This window comes from Balaenoptera acutorostrata, chromosome 6, assembly GCF_949987535.1.
Source record: "Balaenoptera acutorostrata chromosome 6, mBalAcu1.1, whole genome shotgun sequence".
In the NCBI taxonomy this organism is placed as follows: domain Eukaryota; kingdom Metazoa; phylum Chordata; class Mammalia; order Artiodactyla; family Balaenopteridae; genus Balaenoptera; species Balaenoptera acutorostrata.
In genome coordinates, this window is record NC_080069.1 from 70,012,604 (window position 1) to 70,030,802 (window position 18,199).

Here is an 18,199-nt window from a genome sequence, read left to right on the forward strand (position 1 = left end):
GCTGCCTCTGGAAGCAAGGGACCCTGAGGCCTATCAGATGGCAGAGCCACAGGTGGAAGGAGCCTGGGCTCCAGAATCACCCCAGAAAAGCTGCCCACCAAATATGCACACTGGACCGTTACACGAACAAGAAATAAACTTCTATCATCTTAAGCTTCTAGTACGAGGGTGTTCAGTAAGTAGCCTGCTCTGATACAACACTAGGTTGAGGGGTCAGCTCTCACATGAGATAGAACTAGATTCCAATGCCACGTGCAGTACTTACTCGCTGTGAGATTTCAGGTAATTTTTACTAATCTCTCTGACATTTATAAAATGTGGCTTAATAATAGTACATACCACATACAATTTTTTGGTGAGAGGCTAGCACCTATTAAATGCATCATACATGGTGGTTTTTATTCTTATAATCACATCTTGTTGAGTTCCTCCTTTTCTATTCTATTAGGGTAGCTTTTGCTAATTTAGGGAGCAATCAAAAAGTTTGAGCTCTCTCACTTAGTTCTCCTCTTGTGCCCTGCAGGTTGTGGGTCTCTCTGCTGATGGTCATCAGTGATTCTGCACAGCAGATGTCTCATTCCCCAGCTGCTCTGTAGTAGGCAGAATAATGGCCCAAAGATGTCCATGTCCTAATCCCCAGAACCTGTGAATGTGTTGCTTTACGTGGCAAAAGGAATTTTGCTGATGTGATTAAGTTAAGGACTGATAGATGGGGAGATTATCATGGATTACCAAAGTGGGCCCAATGTAATCACAAGAGTCCTTAAAATATGGGAGAGGGAGACAGAGAGTCAGAGAAGGAGATATGATGATGGAACAGATGTTGGAGTGATGAGGTTGCTAGCTTGGAAGATGGAAGAAGACCATGAGCCAAGGAATGCAGGCAGCCTCTAGAATCTGGAAAAGGCAGGGAATGGACTCTCCCCTAGAGCCTTAGAAGGAACACAGCCCTGCCAAACCCTTCATTTTAGCCCAGCAAGACCCACATCAGACCTCTATCCTACAGAACTGTAAATAATAAACATATATTGTTTGTCCTTAAGTTTGCAGTAATTTGTTACAGCAGCAGTAGGAAGCTAATGCATACCCTACCCCTAACATGCTTTGTTGCAACGTTCATGTGAATTTCTTTTTTTTTTTTTCATCTTGGAATATAATTGCTTTACAATGTTGTGTTAGTTTCTGCTGTACAACAAAGTGAATCAGCTACATGTATACATATATCCCCATATCCCCTCCCTCTTGAGCCTCCCTCCCACCCTCCCTATCCCACCCCTCTAGGTCATCATAAAGCACCGAGCTGATCTCCCTGTGCTATGCTGCTGCTTCCCACCAGCCAACTATTTTACATTCGGTAGTGTATATATGTCAGTGCTACTCTCTCACTTCATCCCAGCTTCCCCTTCCTCCGCTGTGTCCTCAAGTCCGTTCTCTACATCTGCATCTTTATTCCTGCCCTGCCACTAGGTTCCTCAGTACCATTTTTTTATATTCCATGTATGTGCATTAGCATACAGTATTTGTTTTTCTCTTTCTGACTTACTTCACTCTGTATGACAGACTCTAGGTCCATCCACCTCATTACAAATAACTCAATTTCGTTCCTTTTTATGCTTTATTGAAGCAGGAGGGAAAATCTCAGAAAAGAGTCACAGTGCAAGAAGGACAAAGTCCAGGGTGGGGTGGCTAACATGAACTTTCCTTTGTATCATACAAGGAAAGGTACTTCAAGACTTGGGCTTTCCCAAGGGGGCTGTCCCCAACCCTCCAAGGATGCTCCTCAATTTCTGGCCAGGCTCTCCATCTTTGTTTTGTGTCATGGACACTTCATGGCACCCCTGCCCCAGCCCTCCCACTGCAAGCTGTGGGCCTGCTAAATCCATACTAAGTGCCCTTTAAGTAAGAACATGTCTCCTATTTTCCTATTGGCAGGGCTCTGGCTTTGAACTTGAGCAATAGTGGATCCCATACTTGTAGTGAGAGCTTTGGGATGTTTCTGCCCCTCCCACCCCTAGACCAGGGAGCAACATAAAAGGGACACACTGACTCCGTGTGTGTGTGTGTGTGTGTGTGTGTGTGTGTTGAAATTCACATAAGCCATTTTTTTTTTCAAACATCTTTATTGAAGTATAATTGCCTTACAATAGTGTGTTAGCACATAAGCCATTTTAAATTGTACAATTTAATGGCATTTAGTACATTCATAATGTTGTGCAACCATCACCTCTATCCAGTTCCAAAACATTTTCTTCACCCCAATTAAGTAGTTCCGATTAAGTAGTCACTCCCCAAGTGCCCCTTCTTCCCAGGCCCTGGCAGCCACCATCTGCTTTATGTCTCTATGGATTTATTTTGGAAATTTCAAATAAATTGAATAATACAATATATGGCCTTTTGTGTTTGGCTTTTTCCACTTAGCTTAATGTTTTTGAGGTTCATCCACATTGTAGAATGTATCAGTACTTCAATTTCTTTTCATGACCAAATAATATTCCATTGTGTGGCTATACCACTTTTTGTTTATCCATTCATCCATTGATGGATACTTGGGTTGTTTCCCCCCTTTGGCTGTTGTGAATAATGCTGCTATGAGAATCTGTGTATGAGTTTTTCTTTGAATACCTCTTTTCAATCCTGCATGGACCTGTGTTTTCATATCTCTTGGGTATATTCGAAGGAATGGAATTACTGAGTCACCCTGGCCTTTGACACCTGCTTATTTTGTTGTCAAAGATAAATGTCTCCAGCACCACTAAATTACTTATTTTCAGGATCTTCTCTAGGTGGAAAGTGTGTACGGGGGCAGAGGGGGATGCTAATTTCTCTACCACATTGCTATTATCAAGCATGTTATCCCGCGCATCTTTGTAGCCAAAGTGCTACCATGTGCTAAATTAATGGTGACCTGGAAGTGAGGGCTATAGGCTGCATCAGAACCCAAGACACCTTCCGTCACACTCTGACACATTAAGCGGGTTACTTATACATTCACTGTCTAACTCCTTTACTGACTATATGAGTTCCACAAGGGCAGGGATTTGGTATGTTTTGTTCATTTCTGTATCCCGAGTGCCTATGACAGTGCCTGGAACAATGAACACATGAACATTTGGGAGGTCTGACCAGCAATGTTCTCTGATTCAATGTCCTGTCTCTCCCTGAGGTCCCAATCCTAGTAGCTGGGTCTGATACCCAGATGGAGGGTAAGACTCATATCCCGGAACTCTTTAAATGGCACCTTTGTGTCCATTTTTCCTTTCAAGACTCAAAAATACCCTGGAGGTGTACAGAGTAGGTATTCTTTCGTCACTTTGAAGATGAAGAAAATGATGATCAAAGGCATTAATTTGTGTCAAATAACTCAACTAGTGGGTGGTGTCAAAGGAAGGTAAGGGTGGTGTAGTAGTTTCCTAGGACTGCGGTAACAAATTACCACAAACTGGGTGAGTTGAAACAACAGAAATTTATTCTCTAACCATCCTGGAGGCCAGAATTCTGAAATTAAGCTGTCAGCAGGACCATGCCCACTCTCAAGACTCTAGAGGAGGACCTTGCTTCCAGCTTCTGGTGGCTCCAGGCTTCCTTGGCTATGGCAGCCCAGCTCCAATCTCTGCCTCTGTCTTCACATGGCCTTCTCCCCTGTGTCTCTGTGTGTCCTTTCTGTCTCTTATAAGGACATTCATCGTTGGATTTAGGGCTCACACTAAGCCAGGATGATTAATCTCAGGATCCTAAACTTAATTCACCCTTCAAAAGCCCTTATTCCAAAGAAGGTCACATTTTGAGGTTCAGGTAGACACATCCTTTGGAGGCCACCACTGAACTCACTGCAGGTGGGTATCCCAATGAGAATGTCTCCTGATTGAGCTCTTTCTCAGTGGGAGCCTGATCTGCACTCCTGCCTTCCCAAACTGTGTCCATGTAACACTGGTTCCTTGAAACAGTAGGTGTTGTGAAAAAGAGGGCTGCAGGCAAATGAGTTTGGGAAACTCTGAGTTAAAGCTAGGCAGGAATTTTTACTGCAGCATTTCTCAGACTCTTTAATGTGCTAGTATTCACTGTAAATCTTCACCAGAGGAAAACATATGGAGCACTCCTCAAATTCCTTTGATCTGGAAATCCTTTGAAAAAAGTGTAATGGAGAACAATGGAACTCTCAGGGGGTGAGGCTGCCTGGAATATACGTGGGAAGCGATGCTCCTCTCTTTCTCTTTCTTTTCTCTTGGGGGGACTCCATTCCTAGGAGAGGTCCCATCAGAAATGGTATAAATCACCCCAGAGAGGCTAAAGTCAAGTGGCATGGAAACGATCAAAAATATAATGCCAGATGTATTCTTTCAGTCAGTAAATGTCTAATTAAAAAAAAGAAAAATCCACCAGCTGCCTAAAAATCCCATATGATTGTCATAGTGATCATGCATCCCTTAGTGGACCATATTGGAAGTTTGAAGATATTTGCTAGGATTATGTTCCTGTTAGGAATCTATTGCCTAGCGCCACGTGTGCCTATTCTAATTAGAAAGGCAGAGTTTTAGAGCTGCAAGAGGTCTTAGAAATAATCTCTTCTAACCCAGTAATTTTACACATTAGGAAACAGAAGCCCAGAGAGACAAAACAGTACAGAGTAGAACCTGCTCAAGTTCACCCAGAGAACCAGGTGCAGAGCTAGTTCTGGAACTTACGTCAACTGATTTCAAGTCCAAGGCTCTTTCTGCTACCCCGGGCTTCTTTTAAAATATTGCTGTAAAAGGAAAAAATTTTACACTGATGTTTCACTGGAAGTTTAAGGATTTGGGGATATTCTTATAACTGAACTTTCTGCCAAAAGTCCTTTTACCTCAACTCTTGATTTGAGGAAATACTTCTAACATTTATTGTCTTTAGTCAAGATGCAATTTATTTTTTCTTTAAGTATGCATGATTTTACAGTGGGTTAGGTCTGTTGTCTGACCACAGACTTAAGTGGAGATATAGACTGTATAGGAAAGAGATTAGCAACACTTTATAAGAGATGTCAAACCTTCACTGATTTTCTTGTGACATTTTAAGTATGTGTGTGGGGGACGCTATGAAAAAGAATAAAGCAACTGAAGGTTTAGAAGTATCTGGAAAGGTAGTCTGATAGGAGCAGTTGGTCCACTTTTCAATAAAAATGGTTCCGTGTGCCCTTTATGGCATTTGTGCAGTAATTTAGCCTGCATTTATTATAGGGCATAGGGCTGAATGTTCAATGACCTTGTGATATCCCCTGAAATTATTGGTTTTTTAAAAATAAATCCTTTATATGAGCTTGTTTCATAGCCACTGGGTAGGATTTTTGTAGATTTTAATAAGCTATAAGTGATGTCGTAGAGGCTGCTCACAGACAGGAGCTTTGATGTCGTTTTTTCATAAGGAAAGAGTGATTCTCCTAAAGGTCAACACAATAGGGGCAAACGAGTAGCTTTCCCTGGATCCAGCTGGGAAAAGATGTGAAGATGTTTGGCATAGAACTCTTGTGCCCACCGGCAGGCCTTGAGGTGAAAGTGAGATGCATTTTAGAGGCAAATAGTTGCCGTTCCCCAATCCCTATAACAGAGAGGTTATTTCACTGCTGCAGGCCTCTCAAAATCAGGGGTGTGGGCTCCATGATATCAGGTGAAACATAGTTGTGGATCCTCTCCAGGAATGAGGTGGGACCTCTGCTAATAGCAACTTTTTGTCTGAAAGGCAGACTTACGAATTGGTCTAGGAAGGCTCAGCGTTGTTCAGAGGCAAAAAGGTGCCGCCCCCTGCCTTCGGTACTCCACATGTGGAGAATCTGGACATGGCATATATGAGGGCCCTCGATATACATCCCCACTGCTGTTTCTGACCACTTGTGTCCATCTCATACCCTTGACCACCCCAAATTTCCTCTTCTGATTCCTGTGATTTGTTTCTTTCTCCAAAAAGCAGGGCATGGCAGGGAAACAATTACTACTAACTCAAGGGAACTGAGAGTTTACTTGTTTCTGTCTCAGGTCCTTTGTCCTATCTGTCAGTAAAATTCCTCCCCCAGATATCCTCCTCCAGATCTCAGCATGACTTGCATCTTCCGAGAGAGCTTCCCTGTCCCCTCAGATGTCCCATAGCACCTCTTGGAATTTGCTCTTTATCTCATTACCCTGGTTCATTTTCTTCAGGGCTCTGCTTTCTAACAGAAATCATCTCGGTTATGTATTTCCTTATGTGTGGTTCGCTCTGACGTCTTTCACTAGACTGGCAGGCACAGATGCTGTATCCCCAGGGCCCACACAGGGCCTGGCACAGGAGAGATGGAAGCAGAATCTAGGTGGGTCCCACTAGACTAGAAACTGGGGGGTTGGGGGGGCATGTCTGCTACTATAAGGCATCTCTCACACCTAGACTTTTTAAAAGAGCTCTTAGCACTGTTTTCAATTATATATTGGTGTGATTATTTCTGTAAGGCCTATCTCTCTTACTAGGGCAAGGATTCATAACCATTTTGTGCCAAGATACATTTTGGTATCTGGTGAAGCTTATGGACCCCTTCTCAGAATACTGTTTTAAAATGCATAAAGTAAATATATAGGATTATAAAGGAAACCAAATATTGAAGTTAAATCATCAAAATATTAAAATATAAATTTGCAATATAGTTACATGTGCTTCTTCATTAAGTGACACATTAAATAACAAAACCGACCATAATTTTTTTTTAATTAATTTATTTATTTTTGGCTGTGTTGGGTCTTCGTCTCTGTGCGAGGGTTTTCTCCAGTTGCAGCGAGCGGGGGGCCACTCTTCATCGCGGTGCGCGGGCCTCTCACTGTCGCGGCGTCTCCTGTTGCGGAGCACAGGCTTCAGACGCGCAGGCTCAGTAGTTGTGGCTCACCGGCTTAGTTGCTCCGCGGCATGTGGGATCTTCCCAGACCAGGGCTCGAACCCATGTCCCCTGCATTGGCAGGCAGATTCTTAACCACTGCGCCACCAGGGAAGCCCAAAACCGACCATAATTTTTAAGTGGTGATGAGCATAATCAATTTTTTGAGATGTCTGCAAAAACTGTAGTGTGAGATAAAAAGTCTGTGATTTCTACTGGTGACAAAAGCATAGGTACTTTTAATACTGCTGTGTTTTGTTGCCTACGTGCATGATTAAATCAAATGCTAAATTTCAGTTAGAGATTAGTGAAAATAAAGGTGTACTTCTTCCCATTCAAGCTCACTGATTCCCTGAAGTCTTTCCACAGATTTGGGGGGGTAGGCGTGGGTGGGGAAGGGTCCATGGAGCCCAAGTTAAGAATTTCTGCACTAAAAAATATCAGTTAAGTTTGTTTCGCCATTTTAACCCTAGTCCCTAAGGCACAGTAGTAGATACTCCTTACATATTTGTGGAAGGAAAGAAAGTAGGAGAAAAGGAAAGAAGGAGGGAAGGGCATTCTTCTTTGCGTCTGACACTTTTTGGTGCTTGCTTGCTGAATTAATGAATGAATGGATCCTGCAGGCAGGGCACTACCCTTAATAAGCTAGTCCTTAATAAATGAGAGTACCCCTTTCCCCACCTGTTCCAAATAACAATTGTATTTTGGGTAAGGTCCTTTGTATACTACTGAAACCCACTGAGTGCCTCACCCATAGCTGACACAAAATACATACTTGAATGATAAAATGCCCCTTTGTGTGAGATAACCCCTACACTGTGAATTATCAGGTATGATGCATCAGTGCTTTGAGACTTCTATCAGACCAATCAGCTTTCCCTTTGGGCTGCCTTGGGCTCCATTTCCTGTCAGCAAGTTCAGAGCTTCTGAGGCCATGGCCCTTTTATCATGACAGCACCTGTGAGTTGACACTAGCCACCACCACCAGCCCCCCACCCTTGGTGAGTCATCTTGGAGGGACCTTTTCCTGCTTCATGAGAAGAGAAAGCCCATGGGGACAGCAGGCTCACTAGGAATCTGGCTCTATCATCTGACAGAGATCACTTCAGGCTCTCATGAGTATCAGCTGGAAAGATCAGCGCTGTGGATTACTGCTCTCACTGACGGGACTTAATGAAAACTCAGGGCTAGTGGAGATGAAATCTAATTCTTTATTCAATGCTTCAAAAACAAATCCTAATATATCAGCATCACAGATGCCAACATGCATCTCTTGGTAGCAGACACTTTTTGAAAAGTTTGGAATGCTTTCTAAGACAGTTAAGGACAAATGAATATTTATGAAAGTGCTACAAAAATGAAGGGTCTATGTCTTTTTTTTTAACATCTTTATTGGAGTATAATTGCTTTACAATGGTGTGTTAGTTTCTGCTTTATAACAAAGTGCATCAGCTATACATATACATATATCCCCATATCTCCTCCCTCTTACATCTCCCTCCCACCCTCCCTATCCCACCCCTCTAGGTGGTCACAAAGCACCGAGCTGATCTCCCTGTGCTATGTGGCTGCTTCCCACTAGCTATCTGTTTTACATTTGGTAGTGTATATATGTCCATGCCACGTGAAGGGTCTATTTCTTAATAGGGGAAAGATAAACAGCTTGGGAAATAAACGGCAATAAAAGTGGCTATAAAAACTAGACCTGCTAACACATATATATGGAATCTAAGGAAAAAAAAAAATGTCATGAAGAACCTAGTGGCAAGACGGGAATAAAGACACAGACCTACTAGAGAATGGACTTGAGGATATGGGGAGGGGGAGGGGTAAGATGTGACAGGGTGAGAGAGTGGCATGGACATATATACACTACCAAATGTAAAATAGATAGCTAGTGGGAAGCAGCCGCATAGCACAGGGAGATCAGCTTGGTGCTTTGTGACCACCTAGAGGGGTGGGATAGGGAGGGTGGGAGGGAGGGAGATGCAAGAGGGAAGAGATATGGGGACATATGTATATGTATAACTGATTCACTTTGTTATAAAGCAGAAACTAACACACCATTGTAAAGCAATTATACTCCAATAAAGATGTTTAAAAAAACAAAAACAAAAACAAAAAACTAGACCTTATGCATGGACCTGCTTTATTGTAACTGCACAGTGGAATCTTTCTATGTTATCACACAGATCAAATAGTAAATGTGCTCCGTGTTCCCTCACCCATCCTACCCTCAAATCGATTGACTTGCTCAACATAATACTAGGCAGTAACTAACTATAACTTCCTTGAATCACAAAGCCCTATGAGGGACTTCCCTGGTGGTCCAGTGGTAAAGAATCTGCCTTCCAATGCAGGGGATGCAGGTTCGATCCCTGGTCGGGGAACTAAGATCCCACATGCTGCGGGGCAACTAAGCCCACATGCCACAACTACTGAGCTCGCGCCCCTCAACTAGACCCTGCGTGCTGCAAAACTACAGAGCCCCCGTGCTCTGGAGCCCACGCATCACAACTAGAGTGAGAAAACCTGCATGCCACAGCTAAAGGGAAGCCCACACGCCACAACGAAAGATCCCGCGTATCGCAACTAAGACCCGATGTGGCCAAAAAAAGAAAAAAAAAGATTAATAAAAAAACCCAACACCCTACAAGTAATGGTTTGGGGCTAGAGATGCTTGTCCAGCTATATAATCATCAAATTATCTTTCTTCTCTTTAAGTTTGTGGTGTATGTGCTTTCTCAGATAACATGGTCAAGATAATGGAATATGGATTAAGCAATGGAAGAAAGTGAACTTCTTGAACTCCATAAAATTCCTGGTCTATCTGCAAATGTGGCAGTGGACTTGTGGATTCATGATTCCCAAACTGCTTCTTCCTCTCCATGTGGGGTCAGTGGTCTCCTGTTTGATGATTCCTCAAATCTGTGGTTTTCCATCCTGGAAAAATCACTGCCCATTAGAATCACCTGGGAGTGATTTTTCAAAATAACCACATGTGCCTGGGCCCTACTCCAGGCATTTTAAAAGCTCCCCGGGTGACTGCACTGAGCAGCCAGGGTTCAGAACCACTGCTCTAAAATCTCCACCAACTACTCTTGATGACTTCTGTTCAGATCCCTGTACATGGCCCTCAGCCCACTCTCCTGATTGAAAGAGATTAGCAGCTGTTCAAACCAGATGAGCATCAAAATAGAGTCCTTTTCTCTGATGTAATCAGGAAAATTGAACTTTTGGGAGAGAAGGTGACAAAGAGACTCCCATATTTGAGATCAGAAAGCAATACTCCTGGACTTCATCAATTGGGTCTCCATCTCCCTTTCTAGCTTTGTCTTGAGTTGACTGTGCACCATACTCTACCTTTCATTCCACCACACAGGGCGGCAACTTGTTCCCTGAAGAAGTCCGGAATGTTTCCACCTCTTGCCATGGCTCATACTTCTCCTCCTACATACAATACAATGCCTTCCTCCTCATCTCCACCATTTGAAATCCTACTCATCCTTAAAGATCCACTCAAATACTACCCATGAAGGCCATTCTCTCTTCAAGGCCTGAATCAGCATCTTTTGCCAATATGTTTTTATAATACCATTTTGTATTTGTATTTTAGCCTTTGCAAAATTCTTATATAGTCCTTTCCAATAATTAGTTCAGAAAGTTTTACTAGAGCAAATCCTATAACATCCTCTTTTTAATCTTCTCATTTGGGCAGCATTGTGATTTGTGTAAGGTTATAGTCTACATGTTTGTCTCTCCCACGTGAGTACAGTGACCTCAATAGTTAAAGCTAAGTTTCTTTCCTACAGTAAACATTTGTGGAACTTAAAAAACTGCTTCAGTATTCTCTAGCGTAGTTTAAGGTTCAGGGTGGCTTATTCAAAGGACATCTGGCTATACCCAGTCCATTTGTTCAGGATGGCTCATGAGTGACTGTTAAGTCTTGGTAAGAAGACTAAGACGTCCACCCAGTGGTTCTCAGCCAGGTGGTCCAATCCTAAGAGGGCTTTGGAAATATGAGGCTTTCATAAAGCCTGGAGGTGTTATAGGCATTTAGTGGGCATGAGCCAAGAATGCCAAATGCTTTGCAATGTGTAGAAAAGCTTGTACAAAATGAGTTGTTCCATTAAAAATACCAATGGTTTCCCAAACCTACACCCATCCTAGTAGATTCTAACCAATCCACATTATAAAATACTTAAAAAACAGAAACAAAACCCAACGTGGTTTGGAGAAATGAAAGAGGCTCATAAAACTCACTCTGAAATCACATGAAAAGTGTCCTGGGCATATTATCAGACAGGCAAAGAAAACTTGATGATATCTGGTTGGTGAAACAGGAATTCTCACATTCTGTAGGTGAGAGTGTAACATGATGTAACCTTTCTGAGGACAATACTTATCAATATTTAAAACACACATTCCTTTAGATCTAGCAATTTCACTGCTAGGAATTTATCCTGTAGATATATAAAGGCTAAAAGGTGCATGAACAGGGATGTTCATTACAACGCTGGTTGCCATCACAAAAAAGTGAGAACAATCTATATGTCCATCAATAGGAGGATGGTTAAATAAGCATTGGCACATCCATATGATGGTATGTGAGCATATGGAATGAGTGCCAAGTTTAGAAAAAAGTGAAGCCAAGGGATGCATGATATGATCTCTATTTTTCTTCAGAGTATATACATGTACTTACATACATATATACACACACAGAATATATATATATTCTTTACATGGCTCTGATATAAACAAATTTTGTTACCATGGCTGAGTTAAATAACACCAGTCCCACAACAACATGATTTCAGTTTTAGTTACCAAGGTATATTAACTGTGAGTCATTGGATAAAGTACAAACTTTGTTGCTACCTCTTCAATCCACAAATCACTACATAAATAATAAATGCACACCATGATCTGTGACTACTCACTAAGACTTCCTTCAGTGTCTGTTGGCAATAAGTCACTGAACATTTGTTATCAGTTCACAAACAGACAGCAAAACAAGTAGTTGTTTGTCCCTTTGTCTCCCAGTAATAAACCCACGTGACATTTTAGAAAACTGAGGTGCAGCAAAGAAAAGAATAGTGATAACACTAGAAGGTAAATTTTGAATTGCACGAAATGGAGGTGTAGAAGAAATAGATGACTGCGGAAACATTGACGCTGCTGCCACTTGAGAGACTCAAGATACGCATCAGGAGAAACTCAGTGAAGACCCACTTACCAGGAGCAATTAAAATTGTTGTGAGAAAAGAGATGAAGGTGCCTCAGAGGAAGTGACACCAGCAAAAAATTTCACATGAAAGGAACTCTTGGAATTATTTCCTGACATTGAAAGCATAAAGGATAAAATGTTGGAAATTGATCCAGATTCAAAAAGGAGTATGACAATTCGCCAAGGCATAGAAAAGACACTCCCTCCATATCATCAAGTTATATGACAGAAAGAAGGCAAGGATTCCTGCTAAATTTTTTACAAAGAAATATAGCACTCTAATTCTCAGTGTTTCTAATGTTTCTAAATAAATAGTAGGTTTACTATTTTTTTCCTCTACATTTGTAACCAACAGTAAGAGAGTTTTAATGTTTTGATGAAAAATTGTAAAGATAATGAAAGTTATAATTTTCCCCATTGATCATTAAGATCACTTTGCATGGTTTCAGTTTGCAGTTATTTTCATGGTCCAGCACTACTGTGCAAAGCCAGGCCTGCCTGTATATATAAAATGCACATATATCTACATGTACATATATGTGTAATTTAAAATGGAAGTATATACAAGGAATCATTAATAGCAGTTACTTCTGAGGAGTGGGGCTGAGGGAGAGATGGTAGCAAAGGGAAATTTTATTTTCATTTTATACCCTTCTGAAATGTTTGACTTTTTTCCCTTTGGTATGTATTAATTTTTGATATAAAACCGAACCTATAAAAATAAATATAATGAGAAAGATAAGTTAATTTTATTAACATTAAAAAATGTTCTGTGAACGTGATTTGTGCTGTTGTTGGTCCCTCTACCCCCACCCCAGGGAGATAATCCAAAGTTTTTGTTAATTAAGAATTTCAAAAGAATTAATGACACCAAAATGGTTAAAAATCCATTGCTGTAAGGTCATATTTACCCTGTTCCCAAGCAGAAAGATTACAAAATGTGCAGGTTCTTCAGATGAATACTATCTTAGTTATTGATTTAATTTGTCTGTAGGGAGAACTGGCCTGAAAACAAGTCCAACTGATGGTGATGTTCAGGTGCAATTTGCAAACAGATGCCCTAGACAAAATGCTTCCGCTGTGTCTGATGATTGAACATGCATCTGTTTAGAAGGCAGCAGGATTGAGGCCAAGTATGACCTTGTGCACAACCTTGAAAGTTTACTTGCTGGCAAACAAAAAGGCAAATACATAGCAGGACCATTTAGAGATATAATGTTGAGATTACCGGTGTATTTACCCTGCCAAGACTTGTATACTCAGAAAATGAAGGGTCCCATCAGGATTAGGCTGAAAACTTAACCACTGATGCAGAATGAGCAACCAGGATTTGGTCTGAGAGAGTTCATAGGGTGGAAAGATCCTGAGATGCCTAAATTGACATAAACAATAGGTTTTGACCTTCTATCACATTCCCTGAGGCCTTCTGGATAGATGAGGAAAATGCAAACTTATAACCAGGAAGGATTCTTGAAGGTCTAGGGAGTGAGCAGGAATGACTAGGTAATCCTGAAGCATGCAGGATACAAGGCATCCATCAGTGTTTTATATGCATTATCTTATGTGACCATTAAAACCATCCTATGATTGTTTTTACCACCCTAGTATCACTGATGAGACAACCAAGGTTCAACCAAGTTCAAGGAGATTAAATAATTTTCGCATTACCACATAGGGGGTAACTGGTAGAGCTACGACTCCAAAGTGCTTGGAAATGCCTCTGGGCTATACAGGTTTTGCTGCATCTTGCATTTACCAGAAATCTTGCTACTGCTAGATTGTCTAAACTAAAATCTGCCCAGTCCTGCTATACTGTGGTGCTTGCCATTAAGGGCACTCAAGCCTTTTGATCTTGGATTCTGCCCTTTTGTGTTTCTCTTACATGGTGTCTGTGGCTGGGAATCTCCTTGCTTTTGCCAACTTCACATTCCAATCAGTTCAGAGGAAATGTACACAAGCCTTAGTGTTTCCCCTTAAAGGACAGTATGGTTCTGGCTTTCACTGACTTGGCAAAGGCTTCTATGTCTACAAATAAGAAACATCTGACCATGGGTCTATAAATGAAAATGATGACAAACTGGGCAGGGTGGAATTCTATAATCTGGCAAAGTTGACCCATATTTGGATAGTCAAAACTTCATTTAGCAAAATCCAAGTTTTCATTTGGATTAAATCTTATTGGGTCTCAGTTAATAATTTGAAAAATGAAATTGTGTTCTTTTGGGGGCATTATAAGTAATGGTTAAAATGGGCAGTGGAAAATATTCCCTACTTGGTATAAGACTCAGGGACATGGAGTCCCCTCTCCCATTTAAAGTCATGCTAGGTCTGGGTGGCACTGTTCAGGATGCTATTGGGGTTCCTTCCTAAATAACAGAGTCAAATCTGAGCTCTTTACAGAACTTTGTTAGCACACTGAAGAGTTTGACAGTCTAACAATTGTCCACAAGCAGGACATATTGAAAAGTATGTTTCTTGAGAGGTGGAAACTGGAACTTGCATACTACCTTTGAGATAATACATAGCTGAAAAATTATCAGAGTTCAAAATGTGCAGTATCAGAAGGCAAGCCCAGGTCTGATGGAAACTCCTTTTTTTTTTTTTATTAGAAAAGGGATTAAGCATGAGACCATGAAACTGGAAGAGACCAAGAAGTCAATCAGAGAGGACTGCACTTCTCACAGTCTTGTAGTCACACTAATGGTGTGATTCAATGTACTAGGCATTATGCTAGGGTGGCTGTAGCTGATGTGTTTTAAGCCAATTGCCTACAGGTTATTTCTTTGGGAGCATTATTCTGCTTCAGAAGAGGAGTTTAGGTAGTTGAGCATAGAGCACCTAGCATTAGGGATCTCATTTAATCTTCTCAACAACCCTGATTTGGGATCAGGGTGCTAAACGTATACCCAACGTCTCTGAGTTGGTGGGTGTCAAATGCAGAACTCAAGCCCAGGACTGACTCTAAATAGCACACTTAGCATTATGATGCCTTTCCTTCGGTAATGTCAATAAAACATCATCTATTTAATGGGTTGTATTAGTTAGGATAGTACCAGCTGCTGAAACAAACAGACCCTAAATATCAGTGGCTTAACAAAAGAGAACTTTATTTCTTACTCATGTTAAGTCTAATTGGCAGCAAGGGGATGGCAAAAGAGGCTCATTCAGGGATCCAAGCTGACACAGGCTCTGCCATTTTTGACACTGACTCAAGGTCACTCTGGGTACTAACATCCAGAGGCAAATGGGAGAAGAAAGATAGCGGGGGATCTTATGGTAAGTTTTTATGGGCTGGGCCTGCAAGTGACATATCCATTTTTGCCCAATTTACTGGTTAAATTCAGTCGTATGGCTAGACTTACCTCCCAGGGAGCCTTGGAAATGTAGACTAGTTGTGGGCCCAGGAGGAAAGGAAAAAGGGTTTGGTGAATAGCCAGCCAGTTCCTACTACACTTGTGTTTTTCTATAGTTACCAGAATGTAAGTATTATAAATAAATGTTGTCACCTACTAAATACCAAATTCCATGCCAGGTTCTGAGGATTTAAAAGTGAATAAAACCTGAATTCATGTCCCCAAGTCTGGTGGGGGACTAGACAGATACAAACACACAGACTGATATGGATTGTATCCTTTACATAGGTAACTAGGCCATTTGGCTCTTAGGTTGCATTTATGGATGCGAGGATCCTCTCTAGTTCAGAATTACTGATTTGGCTCCTTTTGAGGCTCTAGAATTGTCTGCTGCAGGGTCTGAACTTAGGTGCCAGTCTAGGATAGGTTTTTTCCCCCTTAAAAAAAACTTTGATTATAAAAGAACCCATCTGTAGGCTCCCAACACAACCCAAAAGCCACACTGTCTACAGCTCACAACTCATTTTCACATTATCAAGCTGTCATAGCAGGATAAGCATTCCACCTTGCTAGGCCTAAATAGGCGTGCTTCTTAGAAGAGCACCACCTAACCTTTAGGCTAGCTATTGGGCTGTATAGATGGTAGGATAAGCAAGATATTCTCAGAAAGTCACTGAGGACAGGGGTGCTATTAGAGACTTAGACAATTCTGTCAGAGTGACAAATCCATTATATTTTGGCCTACAACTGTAACTGAAAATATAAGATTACCTTTCCTTCCTGTCTCTATGCTAAGGAGAAAAAGGAACTGTTTTCTCTGTTGTTCTAGCTTCCTCTTAATAAATGAAAAAATAAATATTTAACTTATATGTAACCTAGTCCTTCAGATTTAAAATACATGGGGTTTTCAAGAAATTACTCCTGTTTTTACATGTACTGTCAAAAAAGATACTGAGAATCATTTATAGGCACTTGGGGATTGAGGAAATTCCAGTAGTCATGCCTGAAATCAGAACTAGCCAATAACAATGCTCTTATGTCTGCTTCCAGGTTTGCTTTCCCTGTGGCCAATATTATTTTTCTTTGACCATCTTTATATTTTATGACCAGTTCCCTTTTTCACATCTATAGTTTGTGGCTTATTATTTCTTCCTCTCTTGTTTTTAACTCATGTTTAATAACTCACCAAGAAAATGACCGTTTGCAGTTAGAAGCATAATTTTATTGAAATTACTAGAGTCTTCAGTGTTTCCCCTAATGGTTTTCGTTTATGACATCATGCTGTGACAATAATTCTGTGTATACTCTATAATGATCCAATTATACAAGTAAGCATGTTCACCTGTAGTAAATGACTGAGGAGACTTCCTGTAACCATAACAAGGGCAAATTCAGCCATAAGTACTAGCAAATAAAGTGGTATTCACATATTAATTAGGAGATAATTTGTAGGAATATTTTTGATAACATACTGAAATATGTGGTACTAATATCTACACCACTGCTTAAGTCAAAAATGGAGGACAACACCCTGATGTCCTCATCTCTGTCACACTCACATTTCATCGATCAAGCCCTACTGAGGTTTACCTCCTAAATAGCTCTACCCTTTGCGTCTCTATCCTTCCTGCTATTGTCCTAATTCAGGCCACCATCATCTCTCGTCCATATTATTTTAACTGCCTTCTAACCCAACTCCATCATTTTTCTCATGCCCTCTCTTGGATCTATAGCCACACAGAAGAGCCATCTTTTCTAAAATGCAAACGTGATCATGTCCCTCCCATGCTTAAAATCTTCAGTGATGCTCCTTTTCTTCAAACCCCTTATGTGGCTTCTAAGGTTCTTCATAACCGGAATCCTGCTTCCATCTGGGTCTTTTCTCATCCCATTGCCCATTCTCCCTCCTCCCCACCCCACTCCAGCCTCCCCTATCCTGCTCCAGCCATACTATATTTCCTTCTTATTGTTCCTTGAACTGGCCACATGATCTCTCATTTCTGAACTTCACACTGTTTCTCTGCTCAAATATTCTTCTCCCCATGTTTTCCTTCAGTTTTCAGCTAGAATACCATGCTTCAAAGTAAACTTAACCTCATAGCCAACGCTGAATTAGATGTCCCTCCTGTGGGCTCACAGCATCCTACACTTAGCACCATAGTATCACGTATCACAGTGTACTGGTGCTTGAGCAAAGGGACAAGGTCTTGGGAAAAGAATTGCATTCATACACACACACACACACACTGAATGTCTAGTAACTAATTACACCTGGCATTGTGGTTATAAAAGAATGTCAGCATGATACAGAGGAAAGGACAGACCAGGGCTTGATCTTGCCTTTGCCTGCTGACCATCTATGAGAACTTGGACAAGTTATTTGATCTTCATGAGCCTTTGTTTCCTCATCCATAAATGGGGGTTATTGTAAAATGTTCTGCTTCTGTACCCTCCCCCCTCCTCAAAGCACGAGGGAAGGAACAGAAGATAATCAAAGGAATCCAAGAACTTGAACAACCATCTCAGAGTCCAGAGGATGATACTGGGTATAGGGTGAGGCGGGAGATGGGTGGCTGAGAAGCCACTTTTAGCTAAATGAAATCTACTGACCTGTCCCTTAGATGGAACCACTCTTCAGTCTGGGCTCAGGGGGGAGGATGAAGGAGGCAATTCACTCCAGGACCGCAAGGGAACTCCAGCTTAGGTGGTAAAGACGTGAAGATGGTGGTGGAGGGCACTTCAACGTGCACA